At 41.1% G+C, this 23967-nt stretch overlaps 1 pseudogene; it reads left to right on the forward strand.

Moving 5' to 3' along the window:
- Nucleotides 1-201: 201 nt before the first annotated feature.
- Nucleotides 202-23800, forward strand: LOC112405951 (protein disulfide-isomerase A3 pseudogene; annotated as a pseudogene).
- The last annotated feature ends 167 nt before the right edge of the window (nt 23801-23967 follow it).

Raw genomic sequence — 23967 nt, forward strand, 5'->3', positions numbered from 1 at the left:
CAGCGAGAACAAGAGAGGGCGCATGGGGAGACAGTCAGCGAGATGAGCCAAATCATGAAGGGCTCCGTAGGCCACGTGACCCGGCCGTAGGTGTAAAACCACTGCAGGGTTTGACGTCTTACAAGTTCAAAGGATCACAAGAGATTCTAAGGAGGCAAGGGCAGAAACTTTAGAAGGCTACTGGAATAATGCTGATGAAAGATGACGTGGCTTGTACCAGCAGATGGACGTGAAGGTAAGAAGTGGTCAGATTCTGAATATATAATGAGGGAGACTTGATAGGCAGTGGAGAAGAAGAAAGGACCCAAGATTGACTATGGGGCTGAACAACCAAAAGGATAGAAGTCATCAACATATGCTGCTCAACAGTGTAGGCAAGTATACTTTATCCACTGAAAAAGATTCCAATTCAGAATGGATACCATAACACTAAGTTTGGTGCTTAAAAGCCTACGGATTCAGTGAGTTGGAAAACTCTGTCACAGGATCCCTCAGTCCCCAAAGATATTGACTAGAAGAGACACTGTTGTCTTTCAAAATCAGGCCCTCCCTTCTACTGGGTCTTTCTAATTTCTGTCACATTGCAATACCAATGGTGGAATTAAAATTCAATTTCTTCATGTGTAATAATACTAACACATGGCAGTTGACAAACCTATTTGGTCCACACAGTACAGATGAATCTGGAATCACGTTGTTCAGACGAAATTAGGTCTCATCTGGTGATTCTTTAATCCTCTCCCCACACCCCAGGGCTGCTCATGTGGTCTTAAGCATTCATGAATGGAAAAGTTGTGACGTCTTGAGAAGAAGAAAATTCAACTTATATGGACCTTTTCTAAATAGGAATTATATCTTATCCACCTTTGGACTTCCAGGGCCTAACACGGGGCCTGACACGTAAGATGCACTCAATAATTACTTCTGGGTGAAATATTTAATCTGGGTTTTGGGGTAGGAGGGCCAGATGTCTATCTGAACCAATGAAAAATCTGAATTAAGACAGTTTGTTTTCCTAAGATGGATATATTCAGGAATGTTTACTTAATAAAGTTGTACCTAACAGAGGTCCTCAAGGGAGCAGCCTTTAATGAAAAGATAAGAACGACTTAAAATTAGTATATCGATCATTTGCATGTGAACACATGCTTGGAAGCATTTTATTCTCTTGACTAGCTTAAATATTCCATTGCAATTCTGTTCACCTGATTAGTTTGCTTAGCAAACATCACCTTCTAGTCAGTACAAAGCTGAAGTTCAGCCCACACTCCTGTCCTGATATGCAGAAATTCCGAATCCTGAATTTACTTGTGCATTTTTTGACAAGCTGCTGAACTTCCCAGGGCCACGGGGCACTTGAGAGAGTGGAGGAGGGGGAGAGAGAGAGGTTTCTTTTTGAACACAAGGATTTAAATTATACAGTCACTTCCATACTTTTTTGATTCTGATGTTTGATTCTATGATAGTAATTAATGGAGTCTAGTTTAACGAAGCTTTATAGTGTTGGGTCAAGTTCTCCCCATATTCAAGCTTCTTGGCTAATCAATGAGTCTTTAAAATGGAAAAAGCAATAACTCTTCCTAGACACTGAGATCCTATAGAGGTGTGATTTCTCTGATATATTGAAAACATCAGTGGTGGCCTTGTGTTAGGTTTTGGAGACACTCACTAAAGAAAAAGGGATCATCCCATCATGTTTTACTTTGTTATGCACGAGTTGAGCAGTCAGTCTGTGCTTCTACCCACTTCAGTAGAAGTAGATGGCTTTTGACTGAGCCAGATTGCCTGCGTTGGAACCTGGGGTCTGCCATGTGCTTCCTGTGTGACCTTAGTTACTTAACCTCCCAAAAGCTCCATTTCCTCATCTATACAATGGGGACAATGAGACACCTGCTACACAGCGTTCTTGTTGGGGTGGGATTAGTTAAGATAATTATGACCTGCTCACGGGCGTCAGCTATGATTACTGCTTGCCCAGGGCTGCTGCGGTACGTCTGGGAGAACCCTGCCAGTTCCCTTTCAGGCCTGCATTGCAGTAAACTGTCCAGAACACACACTCATCTATCAAAGGAAAACAAATGACTACAGGGAGATATTAGCGATTCTATTCTTAAAACTATTGGGAAAAACCACACTTCACCATAAACCTCAGAACCCTCCTTAAAATACCTGCAATCTGGTGTGTTATTGAGGCAGCCCACAGCCGGGAAGGTGGGCAGTACCTATTAAAAGTTGTTTGGAAATTAATTTCGTGTCTTTTTATGGCTGAGTAATATTCCATTGTACAGATGTGCCACATCTTCTTTATCCATTCATCCGATGATGGACGCTTAGGTTGTTTCCATCTCCGGGCTATTGTAAATAGAGCTGCAATGAACATTTTGGTACATGACTCTTTCTGAATTATGGTTTTCTCAGGGTATATGCCCAGTAGTGGGATTGCTGGGTCATATGGTAGTTCTATTTGTAGTTTTTTAAGGAACCTCCATACCGTTCTCCATAGTGGCTGTACCAATTCACATTCCCACCAGCAGTGCAAGAGTGTTCCCTTTTCTTCACACCCTCTCCAGCATTTATTGTTTCTAGATTTTTTGATGATGGCCATTCTGACTGGTGTGAGATGATATCTCATTGTAGTTTTGAAATTAGAACTCAGAGAACAGCTGGGTACCTTTGTTACCGGCAGGCTGCTGACTCAAAATGATGGGAAAAAAAAAAAAAAAAGCCTCACTGGAATGAAGAGAGAGAAAAACTGCAGAGCTGAGGGTAAAAAAAAAAAAACCAACCAGCTCTTGGCCTTTGAAAACAGATGGCTCCGGCGTCCTGTCATGAAGTAGGTGTACAGGCATTCACAATTCCACACAGGGCCTAATCCAATTTTGGGGGGGAAAAACCAACATCAACAACATGATAAAAACCCAAGGCCAGGTGCAGGCTGTTTCCTCTTGCTGCTCTGTCTGAGGAGGCATTTGTTGCTTTATTTGTATTACAAAAGTCCACACACTTCCCTCACTCTCTCTGCCCAGCCCCACTTCAGCCTCCCGGGCGGCAGGAATGCTGATCATAGAAAGGCTCCCGCCAGGGAAGGAGAGGAAGCTCCTACCCTGCTGACAATTCAGTGTGATTCACATAACTAAGTGCTCACACCTCATGATTCGAGGCACTCGACTCTGTGTGTGTGGATCCCGTTATAACTCAGGGGCAGGTCACAGAAATATCTTCCATCTCTCAGTGCCTTCAGGCACTCTCATTGGGTCTTTTTTTTCTTTAATTAATTAATTTATTTTTGGCTGTGTTGGGTCTTCGTTGCTGCGTACGGGCTTTCTCTAGTTGTGGCGAACGGGGGCTACTCTTCATTGCGGTGCACGGGCTTCTCATCGCGGTGGCTTCCCTTGTTGCGGAGCGTGGGCTCTAGGCACGCGGGCTTCAGTAGTTGTGGCGCGTGGGCTCTAGAGCACAGGCTCAGTAGTTGTAGTGGACGAGCTCAGTTGCTCCGCAGCATGTGGGATCTTCCCGGACCAGGGATTGAACCTGTGTCCCCTGCACTGGCGGGCAGATTCTTAACCACTGCGCCACCAGGGAAGTCCTCACTGGGTCTTAGAGTAGCTCACCAAGGCAGGCAGAATGGAGTTTCTTAACCTCTTTTACAGGTGAAGATGATGAGACCCAGAGTGGTCAAGCAGCCCACCCAAGGCCACAGAACTAGTGGGTGACAGACCAGGAATCCAGGGAAAAGAACCTGTAACTCACTACTGAATATACACTGACATAGGGAGATCCTGCCAGAAACACGCTCCTACAACGTCATGACAAACAAACACTGCCATCTGAACGTTCTACGTTGGTTAAGTCATCTAGTCTTCAGTGCCAGTGACACGAGGGGAACAGTGTACAGCAAAAAAAAAAAAAAAAGGGTACAATTTTAAAACGAAGCCTTTCATCAAGCTTCACCTTCCTTGTGTAAGAAAGAGATTTGAACCTGAACGTTTCAGGAGAGAGCACTCTTGCTATCCTCATCCTTTCTCTGATTATTTGTCCAAATGAAATTCCTGCAGCTCTCCACTGAGATGAGCAACGTGCTTGAAAACTAGAAAACATGGCATCGACAGAAGCCAGGACTACTGCAACCGATAACACAAAGCCTGTCCCCTTCGGCATTTGCTTCCTTAATCCCTTTAGTTCCTTATGTAACCTCAGTGGTGTATGTGAAGATAGATGCATCTTCACTCCCTTTGTACATGTCCACTGGGCCCAGCCCAGTGTGTTACACTAAATAGCGATTTATTCATTCTTTAAACAAAATGCTCATTGAAGAGTTTTGGAGACACTGGCAATTTTAGGCAAAGGATCTTGTATTAGGAGTCATCCAAGGCTCTTGCCCATTTGCACTGGCTCACTGCTCTGCCATACTTCTGTTAATGGTAGGCAGAAGCATAGCAGTAGGGGTGTAAGTTGCCATGTTATAATTTTAAAAGGCTCCCAGAAAGTAAATACATCAAGATATCAATTAAGGAATTTCCTCATGTAAGCAGCTCTTTGCAGGAAACTGCCCTCAGCAGGAAGCCCCTTTTCTTGTCACTTTAGCAAAGTTATGTTGTAACTAACTGTTAAGCTGAGGACCCACATGCTCTACTTATCTCCAGCCCAAGCACGCCTTTCAGATCTTTTAATCATACAATAACCTTGCCTAACCTGTCATTTTTTTCCCATAGGTCAAAGAAGTAGAAATGATGACCAGATCTCTTCCCTAGCTTCCCTTTCAGTAATCTCACGACTAAACTGTGTGGCCAAACCGTATGCACACGGTAACATCTAGAGGATGGTCACAATGAGTCGATGAGGCTGCCCGCAGTGGGGGGAAGGTGACAAGTCTGACACCCCCGCATCTCAATGATTAACTGAGATTACTTCCCTTCTTCCCTTTAAAACTTTCATGGCCCAGCAGAATCTTCCGAAGTGGTTTTTGGGGGACACTGAGTTCACCATCTCCCCAAATTGCCCGTATTCTGATTAAAGGCACCTTTCTCTTCTACCAACATTTGTCTCTCTCTCTCGTATTGATTTTTTGAGTGGCGAGCAGCCGGACCTGATTGAGTAACAATCATGGACTGATTTTTTTCTCCTAGTTTTTTATATTTTGAGAATGAATTCCTTTCATATTGGCAAAACCCCAACAATGACACGAAAAATTTTCAAGTGTTTCTATTCCACCTAGGATTAATACCGTTCTGAATGAGCTTGTTTCATCTGTGAGGTATTAAGAAGTGTTAAGAAATACCCAGGATCATCTGCTACATCTATTAGGAAGAGGGCAGAAGACTTTGCTGAGTTCAGTTAGTTGGAGCTTGGTGTGAATTTGGCCCAAGTCATGTGTTTCTTCTCCTTGAAGGACATTTGTTTAGCACGTGATGATTTCACACTCCCTTCCCTCTCTCCCCGCCTCCCGCCCCACCCCGTTCATCACTCTCCCCTGGGCACTTATGGATTCTATTCTTGTAAACACAACTTTAAATATCAGTTTCTCTAAAAAGGAGCAGTTCATTTTTATGAACGTCTGAAGGTCTTCCTTCTACGAGATGCCTTGGCGAGGCTTCATTTGCTCTGGAGGTCTTGGGCCCTCCCTATAGTTTAGCAGGCTCTTCCGAAGTGAATCAGCTTCATTTCCCCTGTTGCTCTACCTTAAACCTGGGAGGTGTTTGTTTCCTGGGGTCAGGGCTTGCCGGAGGCGTTCAGCTGCCTGCACACCAGCTGCTACTCCACTCCCGGGTGTGCATTTTGTAACAACACAGCTCCTTTGCCGGTTGTTGAATAGGGAGAGGGGCAGCTGTGAAAGGGAGAAGGCTGATTATTCATTTTCTTTCCTTTGGAAATTCTGCTTTGGGATCCTGTTCCTACTTAGAATGTTTCCCCAGCAGCCCATTCCATTTAGCTCTCTTGCTAGGGAGCATTTTCTGTCAATTTTCTGAAATGTATATATTCCAGGCAGTTCGTTGGAGGTTTTACAGAGATCCTTGTTAGCAAAGCTCAGCCTGGCCTTACTTTGTATTCCAGAAGCCTAGAATTTTAGCAACTCACAATGAACTCAAGTATCCTTATGTGTCATACTCGAAGGATAGGGCTTTGCGAATCAACCTAGAAAACAATGATAGCATCTCTTGGCCATAGAACAAACAGAGAATTCATCCCATCTCCTTGGCTTGGAGACCAAGGATTTATCTCCTGGAACAAGTTCTCAGGGAGGATAGCCAGTGACCTGACATTTTTCTCATATGAGTTCAAAAACAATATTTAAGCTAGTAATTGCTATCTTCTCTTCTTCAGAACTCCTTTTTTTCCCCCTCTGACTTGTTTTGGCTCCAGTCTTTAAAAGCAGAACCAAACTACCATTTCAGGTGGATGAGCTGCATATTAAGGGTGCAGGGTGACTGTGGCTAGCCGTGAGCCCTGGAGTCCCATTCCACAGATATTGCAAACCACAGACCTTACTACATCCATGCAACTCCAGTGCCTGTTTGGATATTCAAATATTTTCTCAAGAAGCAACAATTATATATTAACTTACAGCACCTGCCCTCCGGGAAATTCAACCCTCGGGGTCTTTGGGTATAAATGGTCTGAAGTTGCTTTTATTTTCCTAGTTCTTGTCAGCACTCTGCTACTCAGCTGATATATGTGTTTTTTTCTCTGCTTTATGATTTATGCGTCAGAGGGACTTGTACAGGCAAAGTGGATAAAGCTATAAATTTTCTTATAGGGCGTATTTTAAATATTACTTTGAATTCAGAACCTGTGTTCTCACTGTGGCTATAAATGCTTTTCTCAAAACAATTCAATAATTTCAAGGGCAGTGTCTCATTTATGAAGGCCTTTCACAGTTAATAGGACTTCCTCTGACAACTGTCAGAGTGTTTCTGGTATGCTACAGTATATTATAGAATCCAGTGTTAGCAACTATGAACTAGTAGAATTTCTGTTAAATTCAACATAATTTGATAATTAACCACACATGCTATTATACATTACCCATTCACATAATTAATGAATGTTATACAGGTCTGTCTTCAGTTGAAGCATTTACTTTACATATCGTATTGACTTTCCCCTGAATAATTACATGTATTTCAGGGGCAACATTACTAGTAAAATTCTAAGACTGTGTTAGGACATAAAAATTGAAGTGACATCAATCTTTCCAATGTACAGAGCTGACACCACAGTAGGGGTATGTATATTGAAAATGTATTTGTTAAGAGTTAGGAGGGTCTATATGAATGTAAAGGCTTATCATTATTGGCTTTTATATATCCTCTTGCTTTGAATTCCTTATTATTTAAATGGAATGGAAACAGCAAAACTACATAACACGTGCATATACAATACTAATATTGACTCATCAGGTATTTGATCCAATGTGGTCATTCAATATCTGTCCTTCAATTTTGAAAATTATTGTTGGAACAATGCCAAAGATAGGAATATAGTTTACTTATTTAGTAAAGTGCTTTGATTCTTAGGAAGCCTCTCTGCTGAATGTCAGGAAAGAGTTAAAGAATTTAAATGAGCCCCAAAGGGATTTTCTACTGGGGAGGAAACAATTATAAGAGAAGCCAAAGCATCACATATTAAACAAGACTGTCTTGTTTTGTAGGCAAAAAGGGAAGTCTTTGAAAGGGAAAACAAAGACCACATAGAAATGACATGCTGTTGAGGCAGACAATCTTCTTACCAGCAGTTAACTAATTAGTTACTTCTTTTTACGAACGCAAAAGGATACAGAAGTGTCCCAGGTCATGGGAAAGAAGAGGAACCATTAGAACAGGCTGGACACGTGTGACATCCCGGGTAGAAGAGGCTTTAGCTTGGTAGCCAGGTTCTTTATAGGGGCCCCTGGTTAGCCAAGCTGTGGTTGTCAGGAAAACCACAAAGACTGAAGTTATCAATCTAGCTCTAGTAGACCTACGGCTGGGGGCAGAGTTTGTAATCGATGAAGGTAATAATCTTTTGGCAAAAAATGGTTTTCATTAGAAAAGTGTCCAAAGAAAAAGTGCTGCTTTGGGAAAGCGATGAAGAAAGACAAGTGAAGTGAGAATACGTTAACCCAAAGATTGGTGCAACCCAACCTAAACCAAGATGCCTCCTAAGTACTTAATTAGCTGGAGGGAAGTGGTTCCCTTTCAGCACCGTACTGAAATGGCATGAATGGAAAAACGCAAATAGGCACGTATGTAAGACGGAAGACAAGTTAAGGGAGAGGCTCCTTAGCAACTTAGTTTAAAAAAATTCAGGAGAAGGGTGAGAAACCAGAATATTTCTAGAAAGAGGAAATGATGACTAGCTTAGTCTGGACAAGAGGTTCTAATGAAAACTTGGATCCAGAAGTTAGAAAAGTATTAATCTCTACAAATGAGGAATTGGTGTTTAAATGGGAAAGGTGTAATGCTTATCGCAAATAGTTCTGTCAGGGCCTCTGCACACATCTCGATATATCTGTGTGTAATTCGTTCATGCTGCTGCCCTGCTTATTCTCTTCCCTTAGAGGTTATTACAAAATATTGAGTAGAGTTCCCTGGGCTAAACAGTAAGTCCTTGTTGGTTATCTATTTTATATATAGTAGTGTATGTATGCTAATCCCACCCTCCTAATTTATCCCTCCGCCCCCCCCTCCCCTTTGGTAACCAGGACAACTTCTGCTTTCTTTTGTGTATGGGGGGGGGGGCAGTTATTTTGTTAAGTGCCAGCTACTCTGAGTTCTTTACGTGAATGAACTCCTTTACCGTGTTACCACAACCTCATGAGGTTAGAATTACAAATATTCTCTTTTTAAGTGAGGAAACTGAGGCATGGCAAGGTCAAGTGACTTTCCCAAGATTAAAAACAGACAGTAGTAGCTGGACTAGGGCTGAACCATGGGGGAGGAGCTTCAGAGCTGAGCTCTTAACCACCAGGCAGCTCCACCCTAACTGTGAGAGGATTGATGAGTGCAAGCTTTCCTTAGCTACTTCTGGAAAATGAGCCTGCAATTTCATTTTCTGAGATGATAAGAGGCATTTTAGCCTAAGCAACCCAACATTTATAATGAATTTAACTTGAGACCATGCCAGGACAGACATTTATCATGGTTCATTTAAGTAACTGTTCATTAAGTGATAGGGGAAAAGGAAACCACTATGAGACCAGAAGGGGCCTCTAAGGAGAAAAAGAGAGGGATGTGGGAAACCGAGAATATGAGGTATTGGGAACATATACTGTAGAAAATTATAGAGATGCGCACACGCTCACATTCATAAGTTTTAAAAGCACTGCTTATAAAATCATAATACACGTAGTAGTACAGAACCTTGCTGAGGTCACAGAAAAACACTCCAACAAACAAAATCTATTTTCAAAAAACACAGATTTTTTTCAACTTGTATTTTTCAAACACTCTGAAGGATAGTCACAAACCACAGCAATATATTAGAGTTCCCATTTGTTTTCTGTATTCGCTTCTCTGAGACACCATGGTTGCTTGCTTCCCAGCATTTTCCTTTAAACCTCTTCTGAATGAACTTTCTGAATTTCCTTTTCCTGTACCACTATTCTTCATGATTCTGTGCCATGACATCCCAAAAAAGGAGATTGGCGTTGAAAGAAGGCAAGGCAGGAGAAAGAGTTTAGGGCACAGCCAGAATCCGTTTAGCAGGCAAAGGGAAGAGGACTTCTATATATTAACAAGTGTTCCGCCCCTTCGCACAATTAGAAACCGAGTGCGAGCTGCCTGCCAGTGGGGCTGTGCCGACTGGACACTCATCAAGTATAACTGTCTATATAAATATTTCTCAAAGGGATGAGGCTGTGCCCTTAATTTCCAGAAATGAGGCGAACAACAACAAATCAATAAATTTGACTACGTAATTTTAAAACTTTTTGAAGCTCTGCGTAAAAAATTTAAATGTAAAGAGACTCTCAGATTTTCATTGAGGCAAAATGCAAGAAAAAACACATTACTGCATACACATTCTAACTAATAATAGAGGCACAATTAAAGGTGGGGAGGGGCAGGGGAAGTAAAGTTTACCAGAGGAAATGCCTTCTAGGCTAGCTTGAAGCATAGGAGGGGTGTGTGTCCCTGTGTGTCTCTGTGTGTGTGTGTGTGTGTGTGTGTGCGCGCACACGCCCGTGTAAAAGCATGAGTAGGACATAATAATAAAGTGGGATCCCTTAGGAATCCATTGAGTACATTTAAGTCTTTAGGACCCTGTGTGTAAACAGCCTCACATCTGTGTGGACGAGCTCTTCACCCCAGAAGAGGAAGGGATAAGAATATTTGTGAGTCCATGGAGTTTACTTTTTTTTTTTTTTTTTTGCGATACGCGGGCCTCTCACTGTTGTAGCCTCTCCCGTTGTGGAGCACAGGCTCCGGACGCGCAGGCTCAGCGGCCATGGCTCACGGGCCCAGCCGCCCCGCGGCACGTGGGATCTTCCCGGACCGGGGCACGAACCCGTGTCCCCTGCATCGGCAGGCGGACTCTCCACCACTGCGCCACCAGGGAAGCCCATGGCGTTTACTCTTTGAGGGAGTGAGGGCTAACTCAGTCACAGCAAATCTCAAATCCTGATGTCATTGGATCAGACAGAACAGTTTAGTCTTTCAATAGTCTCCTAATGAAAATTTTGGTCCCTCATAGACACAAACGCCAGTGCTCTGCTCATCTGGTGTTGGGGCCCATGAGGAAGTGTATTTCTGCCGTCTTTTCTCCCAGGAAATGCCCCCTCTGACCCACGACCTTGTGCCTTCTGCTAAAACATCAGCCCCACGGGGTCGCAGATGTGTTCCTCTTTACACGTCTGCCACACTCCCTGAAAATGGGAAGTTTATGAAAACATATGCTAAGCCGGAGCCCATGTGCTCATCAGCCTGAGGTAAGGTGAGCGATTTTATTTTGGTCCTGGGAGATTCTTCAAAACCACTTTCCTCCACTCCTTGCATTTACAGCGTAAATCAAATGTTGAATGATTATCACTCCCTTCCTTACAAACTACATTGTGCCTTCTTTCCTGTTAGTTTTTGGTTGATGTTAGCAAAACAGACTGCTTCATTAAGAGTTAGCTGTGGTCTTTTCAATTCCTCTCCAAAGAATTTATGCTAGTGCAGCAAAGGCAAACTACTAATAATCCGCCTTCAACATTATGGCTTCATGTTTGACTGGGAAGCCTTCACAACTGAAAATGAACCCGGATATCAGAAATGGAGAAACTGCTGAATTGGAAGTCTCCCAGTAACTGCCCAGTGTAACTTCCTTTCCACCTTTTGCTGGTTTAAAGACTGCTTGAAGTCTTCTTTTTCTTTCCTTTTTTTTGGGCAGGCATCTTACCGCCTCATAAGACAGACTACTCTTAATTGTTAAAACACTTTTCTTTGTACTTTAAATGAAAAAAATTCTTTCTTCCTGATAGGTTCATGGCAGTTTCTTTCTCTACTATGACACAGTGGTTTATAACCCAGCTCTTGATAATAATTCTATTGTTCTAACATTTATTTAGTCCTGCCTACCTCCAATACTGCTGCTGTTGGCTATTGTCCAGTGAGTGCCCACAATTCAATAGCCGCTTTGCCTATACTGTCTCTAAACCTTAAACAACATCCCAAGAAGTTTTATTCATCCCATTGTACTGATAAGAAAACTGAGGCTCAGAGAATCGAACCAACATTTCCTGAAACACACAGGTTAATTAGCAGAGCCAGAACTTTGAACACAGGGATGCCCGGCTCCAAAATTCATGTGTTGTTTTTTTTTTTAACCCCGCCACAAAATACGTGCTGCTGTTTACTTGATGTACTGCCACTATGTATCAGGCGCTGAGTTGGGTGCTATAGCAATAAAGGGATGTCTACAGTACATAGTGGGCTCTTGAGAAGTTATCAATTTGACAGGAAAGACAGTCACATACTGATAGTATCTGTGGCAGGAAGACTTCGTCAAGCTAAGAATCTCATTCCCTCACTAGGTGGAATCATGCCACAGCATTGCTGTTTAACATTTCCTCCTTAGAACCCAAAGTCTATATACAGTGAAATACCAAAAAGTTACCACTGTGGACAGCTGAAAAAATATCCTCACAAAAGAATATCCAAGACCTGCTATGTCTGAATCGAACATCTATTTCTTCATACTGCATGTCCCAGTTTCTGAGAGCTTGGAGGTAGGTGAGGCCAATATAGACTCATAGCAAAGCAGCCAGAATTCTAGACTTGGGTCCAGATCAACAACCTTCCATGAGTTCACAAGGGGTGGTAGAGGACAGTGGGATGGACAGATGGGCTGTTGTCTTAATGTTCAAGTTGTGCCGAAATAACTAAGCTGCCTGGAATTCCTCCTTATCTGTGTGCTTTGTGTCTGAAACCAACTCTGAACTGCCCTTCTTTGAGTATAAATAATAATGCTAATTGTACAGAGTGTGCTGGGTGTGTGTGTGTGTACATGTATGCAGTGCGTGCATGTGTGTGTGTGAGACTGAGAGAGAGAAAGAGAAATTGGCTAAAATGGAAGGTCACTTTAAGAAGATTTTTAAAATCCAACCCAAATGAGCATTCATATTTTTAAAAATCTCAATGTTTTTTTAAAGTTTGACAAACTTATTGGTATTTTAGTAAAGACATTCATCTCAGTCGTTTCCCTCTCCCATCTTCTTTTTTTTAAATTGGGGTATAGCTGTTTTACAATGTTGTGTTAGTTTCTACCGTACAGCGAAGTGGAGCTCCCTGTGCTATACAGCAGGTTCTCAGTACTTACCCATTTTACACATTAGTGTATATATGTTAATCCCGATATCCCAATTCATCCCACCCACCCTTCCCCCCTTGGTGTCCATACACTTGTTCTCTACATCTGTGTCTCTATTTCTGCCTTACAAACCGGTTCATCTGTACCATTTTTCTAGGTTCCACATATATGTGTTAATATACGATATTTGTTTTTCTCCTTCTGCCTTACTTCACTCTGTATGACAGTCTCTGGGTCCATCCACATCTCTACAAATGACCCAATTTCGTTCCTTTTCATGGTTGAGTAATATTCCATTGTATATATTTACCACATCTTCTTTATCAATTCATCTGTCGATGGACATTTAGGTTGCTTCCATGACCTAGCTATCGTAAATGGTGCTGCAAGGAACATTGGGGTGCATGTGCCTTACTGAATTATGCTTTCCTCTGGGTATATGCCCAGTGGTGGGACTGCTGGGCCATATAATAATTCTATTTTTAGTTTTTTAAGGAAACTCCATACTGTTCTCCATAGTGGCTGTATCAATTTACATTCCCACCAACAGTGCTTGAGGGTTCCCTTTTCTCCACACCCTCTCCAGCATTTGTTGTTCGTAGATTTTCTGATGATGCCCATTCTCACTGGTGTGAGGTGATACCTCATTATAGTTTTGATTTGCATTTCTCTAGTAATTAGTGATGCTGAGCATCTTTTCATGTGCCTCTTGGCCATCTGTATGTCTTCTTTGGAGAAATGTGTATTTAGGTCTTCTGTCCATTTTTTGATTGGGCTGTTTGTTTTTTTGATATTGAGCTGCATGAGCTGTTTGTATATTTTGGAGATTAATCCTTTGTCCGTTGCTTCATTTGCAAATATTTTCTCCCATTCTGAGGGTTGTCTTTTCTTGTTTATGGTTTCCTTTGCTGTGCAAAATATTTTAAGTTTAATTAGGTCCCATTTGTTTACTTTTGTTTTTCTTTCCATTACTCCAGTAAGTGGGTCAAAAAAGATCTTGCTGTGATTTGTGTCAAAGAGTGTTTTTCCTATGTTTTCCTCTAAGAGTTTTACAGTGTCCGGTCTTACATTTAGGTCTTTAATCCATTTTTTAAATTAATTGTATTTATTTATTTATTTTTAGCTGCATTGGGTCTTCGTTGCTGTGTGTGGGCTTTCTCTAGTTGCAGCGAGCGGGGGCTAGTCTTCGTTGCAGTGCGTGGGCTTCTCTTTGTGGTGGCTTCTCTTGTTGCACAGCATGGGCTCTAGGCATGTGGGCTTCAGTAGTTGTGGCTGGCAGGCTCTAGAGTGCAGGCTCAGTAGCTGTGGCATTTGTTGCTCTGCAGCATGTGGGATCTTCCTGGACCAGGGCTTGAACTTGGGTCCCCTGCGTTGGCAGGGGGATTCTTAACCACTGTGCCACCAGGGAAGCCCTTTAACCCATTTTGAGTATATTTTTGTGCATGGAGTCATGGAGTGTTCTACTTTCATTCTTTTACATGTAGCTGTCCAGTTTTCCCAGCACCACTTATTGAAGAGACTGTCTTCTCTCCATTGTATATCCTTGCCTCCTTTGTCATAGATTAGTTGACCATAGGTGTGTGGGTTTATCTCTGGGCTTTCTATCCTGTTCCATTGATCTATATTTCTGTTTTTCTGCCAGTACCGTACTGTCTTGATTATTGTAACTTTGTAGTACAGTCTGAAGTCAGGGAGTCTGATTCCTCCAGCTTTTTTTTTCTCTCAAGATTGCTTTGGCTATTCGGGGTCTTTTGTGTCTCCATACAAATTTTAAGAATTTTTTTGTTCTAGTTCTGTGAAAAATGCCATTGGTAATTTGATAGGGAGTGCACTGAATCTATAGATTGCTTTGGGTAGTATAGTCATTTTGACAATACTGATTCTTCCAATTCAAGAACATGGTATATCTCTCCATTTGTTTGTGTATTCTTTGATTTCTTTCATCAGTGTCTTACAGTTTTCTGAGTATAGGTCTTTTACCTCCTTAGGTAGGTTTATTCCTAGGTATTTTATTCTTTTTGTTGCAATGGTGAATGGGATTGTTTCCCTAATTTCTCTTTCTGATCTTCCATTGTTAGTGTATAGGAATGCAAGAGATTTCTGTGCATTAATTTTATATCCTGTGACTTTACCAAATCCATTGATTAGCTTTAGTAGTTTTCTGGTGGCTTCTTTTGGATTTTCTATGTACAGTATCATGTCATCTGCAAACAGTGACAGTAAAAATCTCAATTCTGATTTACTGGAACTTACATTGCATCAACCAGGAAAAGAGAATCACAGAAGACAAAGATAATTTAGACTTAACCTAATAAATTATATTTGGCAGCAATGATTTGGGCTCAGAGAATTTAGACATTTGTTCAAGGCCACACAAATAGTTAGTGACAGACTATAATTTACGAACTTTTTCCGTTCCATGGCACCTCACCCTACAACATACAAGTCTGCAGTTATAATTATTGCAATATGGAAACTTTTACAACTCCCTAATGCCTGGAGTAAGGCGTGTAAGACATAGGCGTCAACCATAAGTAAAAAGAACTGACATTTTGGAACGTTCTTCTAAAACCACAAACTACTTTAGTACTATCTCCTTTACAGTAACAGAGTCAGTGGAGTACAGTAGAAAGGAAACAGGTATTACATTCAGACAGAGCTGCGTTAGAAGCTTAGCCTTGTGACTTCTTAGTTATGATTGTAGCTAACTTACCAAGTTTCTCTAAATTGTTTCCTCACTGCAAAGTGGGGAGAATAAAATGTACTTACGTACATGTTTCTAAAGGTTTAATTAAGTGTGTGAATTACCCAGCTTAGTGCTGGTACAAATGTTAGAGCCTGCCTAAGACTGGTAAAAATGGTGTATACAGATAAGACAGAAACTGAGCATTTCATATTTCCTTTTCTTCCATTTGCTTTCAGTTCAAAACTCTGAAGCATTTCCTGATAATGGCTGTTCTTCAAAGAATGAGATCAGAAAATTCACTTCATTACTACCTTTTAATCTCCACCACATTCATCACCTATAACTTGCCCCTTGGGCTCTCCTCTACAGAAATCAATGTGCTCCTTACTGAATTGTCAACTTGCATAAAACTGTCAAGGCCAATGATACGGTTTTGGGAGAAAAAGATATGAAAAAGTCCCTGGTACACACTGGGAGTTTGATGATGAGATTTGTCTTTGACTGTAATGGGTATCTTTTTAATGACATTTTTCTGGTTTCTTTGAATTTTGTAGAGATGTTAAAGAAGGTGACATAACCAAAGGCCACCATCTTTCACCCTTGAATCCTGGAATTAGTTTGTACTGGGTATGAAAAGAAGCTATAAAATTCAAGGGATGTTTTTCCCCCTACACATTAAATTTCATTGTGTTCTTTATAGAAAAATTCACATCTTTAATCTATTTTTTAGTATTTTGTCTCCATTTCAGAATCCCACCAGAATCTCAAGGTGATAATGTACTTGTTCACTCATATTCTGCAATGAACAATATCTTACATTCTTTACTGCCCTCACTTTCTCTCCCATGTATGTTACCTTTGCGCCCTTTCCCCCTTCTTCCATTTAACAAATATTAATGATTATGTGAATGACAATTCTGAATAATATTGAGAGGGGAAGAGAGATGAATGAAATGTTACCTCCTCTCATGTCAGTGGGGCTGGAATTGCCAGATACCTGGTTCAGTAGCACAGGCAGAGGTGAGGGGAGGAAACAGTGTAAACATTTCTAAAGAAAGCAAGTTCACTTCGGGGGTCTAATGCAACGTGACGTTAGCACATTTCATAGATCGAATAAAAACTGTGCCCGGATAGCATGCATGCTCAAACTGGGGCACCCTGCCTGGCCAAGCCCCTGGTGTTAATGAGACACCCTGCAGCACATCCTGGCTTCACCAACCAGAAAAGGAGATGTCAGTGTATGCCCTCCGGGCGTTTGAAGTTGGCACTTATTTTCAAATTTCCTTCCTGCCTGGCAGAGGAAACACTTTCTCAGACACATGATAAAACTGCAGCATGGAGTGGGATAACGAGGCTCTGGCAGGGGCTGTTTCAGAGAACTGCCGTGCTCACCAGCTGCATTGACTGTGTGCCCTCAACACACACACACACACACGCACACACGCACACACGCACACACGCACATCACTCAAGATTACTGATGACCTCTTTTTATCCCACAATGAAGAAGAATTTTCATCTGACATGGCTCACCCAAGAGAAATTTGTCAAGTGCTATATAGTATGTAAGAGGAAGGTGGTTGAGGGTAGGGGGCTGGGGGATTGGAGACTGGAACCAAAATCATACCAATGCATATTTGCTTAATATTATTAGAAAAAGAACTCTTCCTTGCTCAAAACTCAGAAAGCGTAGGGAATCCTATTCCATTTTAGAAAACATTTCTTTATGAAAAGTTTCAAACATATACAAAAGAATGGGAAAACGAACCCCCAAGTACCCATCACCTAGCTTCAACAATGATCAAATGATGGCCAATTTCATTCCCTCTATCCTCCCGACCTCCACCTAAGCCTCTACAATTGATTCTATTTGTTGTCATTACGTTGTGTTTGTATCAGGACTCACCTAAGGTTATTACATTGCAATTGTTGATACATATTTTAGTTTTCTTTTAATCTATACGTTTTCCCCATCTGGTCTGAAGTAGCCTTTGAATTCTAAACTCCGGGTCCTTGTACTAGGAGGTGGAAATCTGCCTTTAAAACAACCTGTGGCAACTTAAATGTCTAAATATGGAGGAATGGTTAAATAAACAGTGGTGTTTGGTTAACTATTTGTTAACCATTGTGCACGATGTGGTTGAAAGAATGCCCTCTCTGTGAAACCCAGGGCAAGGTTTATTTTTGAGCCTCAATGTATCTATTTGTAAAATGAGAATAAAGGATTAAATAAATTAAACCCAAGGATTAAATAAAGTACATACATCTCCAATCACAGTGCTCATTACATAACACCAGAGCATACAGGGGTGTTTTGATATCATTTTAGTATATATAATACTTATAAATTTTTAATGGACGTATTTTATTTCCCCCTAAAATCATGTTAGGCTGCAGCTAAGCAATGAGGTGGGTGCTTCAGGGAAGCAGAGCATGGGGACTGCCTCATACATCACGGCATCATGGGTCAGCCTTAAGTCTCACAACAGACTTTCCTAAGAGCAATGACAATCTGAAAGCCAGGTTTGTGGAGCGACAGCAAGGGTTTCTAAATTTTAAAGTTCCCTTTCCTTCATATCAAGAGTTCGGCCTTACCAAAGTGTCCTCTGTTTGGTTTGGTTTCATTTTTTTAAGTGTACAAAAACCACAAAATAGTATGGTATGGTAGTTATAACTAGACAGGAAGAGGAAAGAACTGTTCTATCTGTGCTGACACAGGGGAGAGTCCAAACAAGAAGGGAGAAGAATTTGGGGAAGAAGGTGGGAAGCTCGTGTGTCTCGACTTCTCGGAGGCAGGTATTTTAAGGGTGGGGAGACTCTTGCATAAGTTGATAAAGAAAGTTGAAAGTATCTGTTGCCTTTTCTCCATTTGAAAGAATCTCACCTCGACTAAGGACGGCACCCCAGGTAATGCAGGAGAGATGGTGTAAAACTGACTGATGAATATGGCTAGACAGATGACCTTAAAACAGTTCTGACTCCCTCCGAATACTGCATGTGCATCCCTTCTGGGGGCCCCAATGTCTCAATTGGCTCAGGAGAGTGAAAACCCCTTCTCAGGGGTTTCTGAGAAGGCCAGTGAACCAGCAGAAGCCGGACACTGGAATAGATGGAAACACCTGAGACCTCTTCCCTCATCACCATGGTCTCACGTAAGCCGTTCACCTACCCACTCCACCCAACCCCCAAAAATCCCCACCCAGAGGCCATCTTGCAAAGAAGACGAGGGACAGAAATCTGAAACACTGAGCATTTTTCTGCAATAAACTCAACTGAACTTACTATTTCACAGATACGGACTGTTTAGCTGGAAAAGACTAAGCTATCACGAATTGCCAATTTTTCCAATTACCTACTAGGTTGGTGAGAAAGATCGTTAGCTCCAGAAATTTAAAACTCTGTATTCTCTCTGCACATGTGAGTGTATCGTATAATCTGATGCCCTAATCTACAATGAAAAGGGAAAAAAGCAGAGCGCCAAGTATGATTATAACCATGTAAAACGAAGCTTTAGAAAACGGGAGAGAAGATCGAGAGTCATTACAAATGTAATCTGTATAAATGTAAATTTGTCCAAATTACAAAATGTAAATAGTGGTTGTGTTTGGTTTGGACAGCCTTGGGTTCTAGTCTTCTCTGTTTCATTTAATCACAATACTTTGATTTTGTGTGAAAAACATATTTTGAAACTTGGAGAACTTATTACCTTAAATACATTATGTTTAATAAGCAATGACTGAGCACTAACGTTTCACAGGCATTGCACTGATCACCATGGAAAATACAAAGATGGATGAGATATGCTCCCAATGCCAAAGGAATTCCCAACATGGTGGAAGAAACAGATGGCTAAGTGGCAAAGGGAATTCAACATCTACTGTTTCCCAGCTATAAGAAATTTAGTTTTTCCCATCTACTCCAAACCACCTCCAGAGGACTTCAATTCACTTCGATGATGAAAACAAAAGCATGAAACTAGTATGATAATTTGCATTTACATATCTATCCTTGGAAAAAAAAATACACATATAATGAGGGTATGCCATGCCTTTACTAGTGGATACAGCTTGCTGTGCACGTATTAGAGACCTCCAACCATTTACTGGGACCACTTTATAATGAGGTCCCTTTGTTATTTCAACAATGAGCTTCCCTTAGGTGTAGTACACGATTAGTGTCACACTGATATAAAAGTGTACTGCATGACAAACAGTAAGAAGAGTTAAACTTCAGAGTTTTAAGAAACATCAGCCTTTATCTAGGTTAGTAGTTTTCAAATTTTAGCATGCATCAGGGACCACCTGGATGGCTAGTTAAAACACAGACTGCTGCCTCATCTTAGTTTCTGATTCATTAGTCTTGGGTGGGGTCCTCTAATCTGCATTTCTAACATCTGTGGTTTCTGGCTGATTCTACAGTCGTTGGACTTGCACTTTAAAAACCATTAATCTAGGGCTTCCCTGGTGGCGCAGTGGCTGAGAGTCCGCCTGCCGATGCAGGGGACACGGGTTCGTGCCCCGGTCCGGGAATATCCCACATGCCACGGAGCGGCTGGGCCCGTGAGCCATGGCTGCTGAGCCTGCGCGCCCGGAGCCTGTGCTCCGCAACGGGAGAGGCCACAACAGTGAGAGGCCCGCGTACCGCAAAAAACAAACAAACAAAAAAAACCCCATTAATCTACATCAACTTCTTTTGCAATTTAGGAATCACTTTTCTGTAACCTTTGGTCTCTGCTCAAATAATTCAATGAATGAGGCACTCACTAAATTGCAAGGAAGCCAGTTTCCCTGTTGGACAGGCTAATTCTATAAGAATTTACTGGAGTCAAAATATGTTTCCTTGAAACCTTTGTTCACCACATGTCTATTCCTTTCTGCTCTAAACAACTCTTCAGATGTCTTCTCTTAACCAAGCTGAAAATTCCCATTCTTCAACCATTTATTCTACATAATTCCTCTTTTTCTACCACGTTATCATCCCCTGCTGAAACTCCCAGTTATAAAGACCACTCTCAAAACACGGGGCTGAGAACACAGCATTCTAGATACTGATCCACTGGTACTATCCCCTTCCATAAGCTGACGTCATATATCCATTAACAAAGGACTGGGTTTTATTACTTTGTTTGGAGCAATCATGCCACTTTAGTAGTTGATACTCCACAGAAGGTCTGAACTCTTTCACATTCTGAACAGATACTGACCTTTCTCTTCTTATCCACTTGAAATAAGAATTCTGCTTTTATTCTCGCTAAATTTCATTATCTTATTAGGTCATAATTCCAGTTTACCAAGTATAGGATGGTGGTTAAGAACAAGGTCTTTGAAGTCAGACAGTCCTGGGTGCAAATCATAGCTCTACCGTTTAACAGCCATGTGACCATGGACAAATTACATGACCAGCATAAACCTCGGCTTCCTCACAGGCATTATGGTGATAACAGTAGTTACCTTACAGAGGTATTTCATGAGATGATATATACAAAGTGCTTAGCATAGTGTCCGGTGCATATTACGTGCTTAGTAATAGTTAGCCATTATTATTTTATTAAAAGCAATCTAAAACACTAAGGTTTATGCTGTACAAAGTAAGAGCAGAAGTCTTTTACAGAAACCTACAAACCCTTATTAGAAGTTTTCAAAAAATTAAAATAAATATACAGGTATTGTTTTTGCCTCAGGGAGACTGGAAATCATAAATCTATATGTTCACTCCAAGGATATTTACAGACTTAGCACAATTTCAAACAAAACGGCAACATGGGGCTTCCCTGGTGGCGCAGTGGTTAAAAATCCCCCTGACAATTCAGGGGACATGGATTCAAGCCCTGGTCTGGGAAGATCCCACATGTCGCGGAGCAACTAAGCCCGTGCGGCACAACTACTGTGCCTGTGCCCTAGAGCCTGAGAGCCACAACTACTGAGCCCACGTGCCACAACTACTGAAGCCTGTGCACCTAGAGCCGTGCTCCGCAACAAGAGAAGCCACTGCAATGAGAAGCTCATGCACCACAAACGAAGAGTAGTCCTCGCTCGCTGCAACGAAGACCCAATGCAGCCAAAAATAAATAAAATAAATTTTTAAAATGGCAATATGATTTTTTAAATTGCAACAAAATTTGTATGAAAAATATGAGAAAAGGCAAAACTCTGATAGACAATCCAAGCATGAGAAAAGAGAAAGAAATCTAGCCATATCAGACATTAAACTTATACAAAAGTATTAGAACTTAAAACTGTGGTATTGACATAAACACAGAAAGGCACACCAACAGGAAAAGGTGGAAACATTAGAAATAAACCCAAAACATATGTGGAAAGCTAAGTCAGTTTTCCCAAGTAGAGGGACAAAGAAGGCTCATTTAATAAGTTGCATTAAGATAAAATAGGACAATTTAGAAAACCGAAGTGTTAGAGCTACACCTTACACCATACAAGAATCCACTGAGGAAACGCAGAGGGATGGATGTGTTGTCACTACTGAATATACAGAAACTGAAAGCCCCTGTAGGTGAAAATGTTGTAAATTAAATTTTGTCCTATAAGAACAACTGATTCAGAAAAATATTTGTACTGAAAATGTCAGGTAAATTAACATTTGTAATATATGAAGAGTTCATTCAAATTCAGAAGGAAAACCTCAAAACCTAAAAATCGAATAAGCCATGACATTAACACAAACATTACATAGAGAAATATCAGTAATAAAGAAAAACAGGGGAAAAGACCATCCTTGATGGAGCCTGGAGATACCTTTAATCACCTATTTAAGTAGCTCATAAATTGAAAAAATGGTAGCCATTGCCGGTTAAAGTTTAAGGAAGCTGTTGTTTTCACTTATTTATAGTGATCATTTCAGTTGATGCATTCTTTCTGGAAGGCAATATATTAAGAATAATAAAGATGGATATTCTCTGATCCAAATTTTAGACTCCAGAATTTCTCCTCATGGCATAATTCAACAGAAACAAAAACCTATGCGCAGAATAGCTATCTATGATTCCAAAAGACTGAAAAAAAAGCATAAATGTCCAAGATTACAGGAATAGATAATAAAATCAATTCAGCAAAATATTATATAGTAATTAAAATAATTATGAAGACTATATAGACACGTTTAAAACACCATCATTAATGAAAATAGCTCATGCATGCATTTTTCTTTTTGCATTTTACATGCCCACAGGATGTATTTTATCCTGAGCGTAACAAAGTAAATGCGGCGGTCTGTAAAATGAAAAAAGGACTAACAGTAGAGGAGAATTATTTTAATTTTAAATCATTAATTACTTAAGCACTATTCTTGAAAAGTTTTACATTCTGTTTTAGGTGCTATGATGGGCCTAGGACTGCTGATAGAATTGTCAGTCACCTGAAGAAGCAGGCTGGACCAGCTTCAGTTCCTCTCAGGACTGAGGAAGAATCTGAAAATTCCTTACTGATAAAGATGATGGGTTCTTTCAAAGATTTATTCAGTGAAGCTCACTCTGAGTTGCAAAAAGCAGCCAGCAACTTGAAAGATAACTACCAATTTGCACACACCAATGTTGAGTCTCTGGTGAACAAGTATGATGATGATGGAGAGGGTATCACCTTGTTTTGTCCTTCACATCTGATGAGCAAGTTTGAGGACAAGACTGTGGCATATACAGAACAGAAAATGACCAGCGGAATGATTTAAAAAGTTTATTCAGGAAAACATTTTTGGTATCTGCCCTCACATGACAGAAGACAATAAAGATTTGATACAGGATAAGGACTGATACAGGGTAAGGACATACTAAACGTTCCAACTACTGGAGAAACAGAGTGATGATGGTGGCAAAGAAATTCCTGGATGCTGGGAAGAAACTCAACTTTGCTGTAGCTAGCTGCAAAACCTTTAGCCATGAACTTTCTGATTTTGGCTTGGAAAGCGCCACTGGAGAGATTGCTGTTGTTGCTATCAGAACTGCAAAAGCAGAGAAGTTTGTCATGCAGGAGGAATTGTCGCGTGATGGCAAGGCTCTTGACGTATTCCTGCAGGATTACTTTGATGGTAACCTGAAGAGATACCTGAAGTCTGAGCCCATCCCAGAGAGCACTGATGGGCCCGTAAAGGTAGTGGTAGCAAAGAATTTTGATGAACTAGTGAATGATGAAAATAAAGATGTGCTGATTGAATTTTATGCTCCTTGGTGAGGTCACTGTAAGAATCTGGAGCCTCAGTATAAAGAACTGGGAAAGAAGCTCAGAAAAGACCCAGATATTATCATAGCCAAGATGGATGCCACAGCCAACGATGTGCCTTCTCCATAAGAAGTTAGAGGTTTTCCTACCATCTGCTTCTCTCCAGCCAACAAGAAGCTAAATCCAAAGAAATACGAAGGTGGCCATGAATTAAATTATTTTATTTGCTATCTAAAGTGAGAGGCCACACCACCTCCCCCCCCCGCCCCCATAATTCAAGAAAAACCCAAGAAGAAGAAGGTAGCACAGGAGGATCCCTAAAGCAGCAGCCAAATATACCACTTTGTC

The sequence above is a fragment of the Neophocaena asiaeorientalis genome, unplaced genomic scaffold, assembly GCF_003031525.2.
Source record: "Neophocaena asiaeorientalis asiaeorientalis breed wild unplaced genomic scaffold, Neophocaena_asiaeorientalis_V1.1 scaffold379, whole genome shotgun sequence".
Taxonomy (NCBI): Eukaryota; Metazoa; Chordata; class Mammalia; order Artiodactyla; family Phocoenidae; genus Neophocaena; species Neophocaena asiaeorientalis.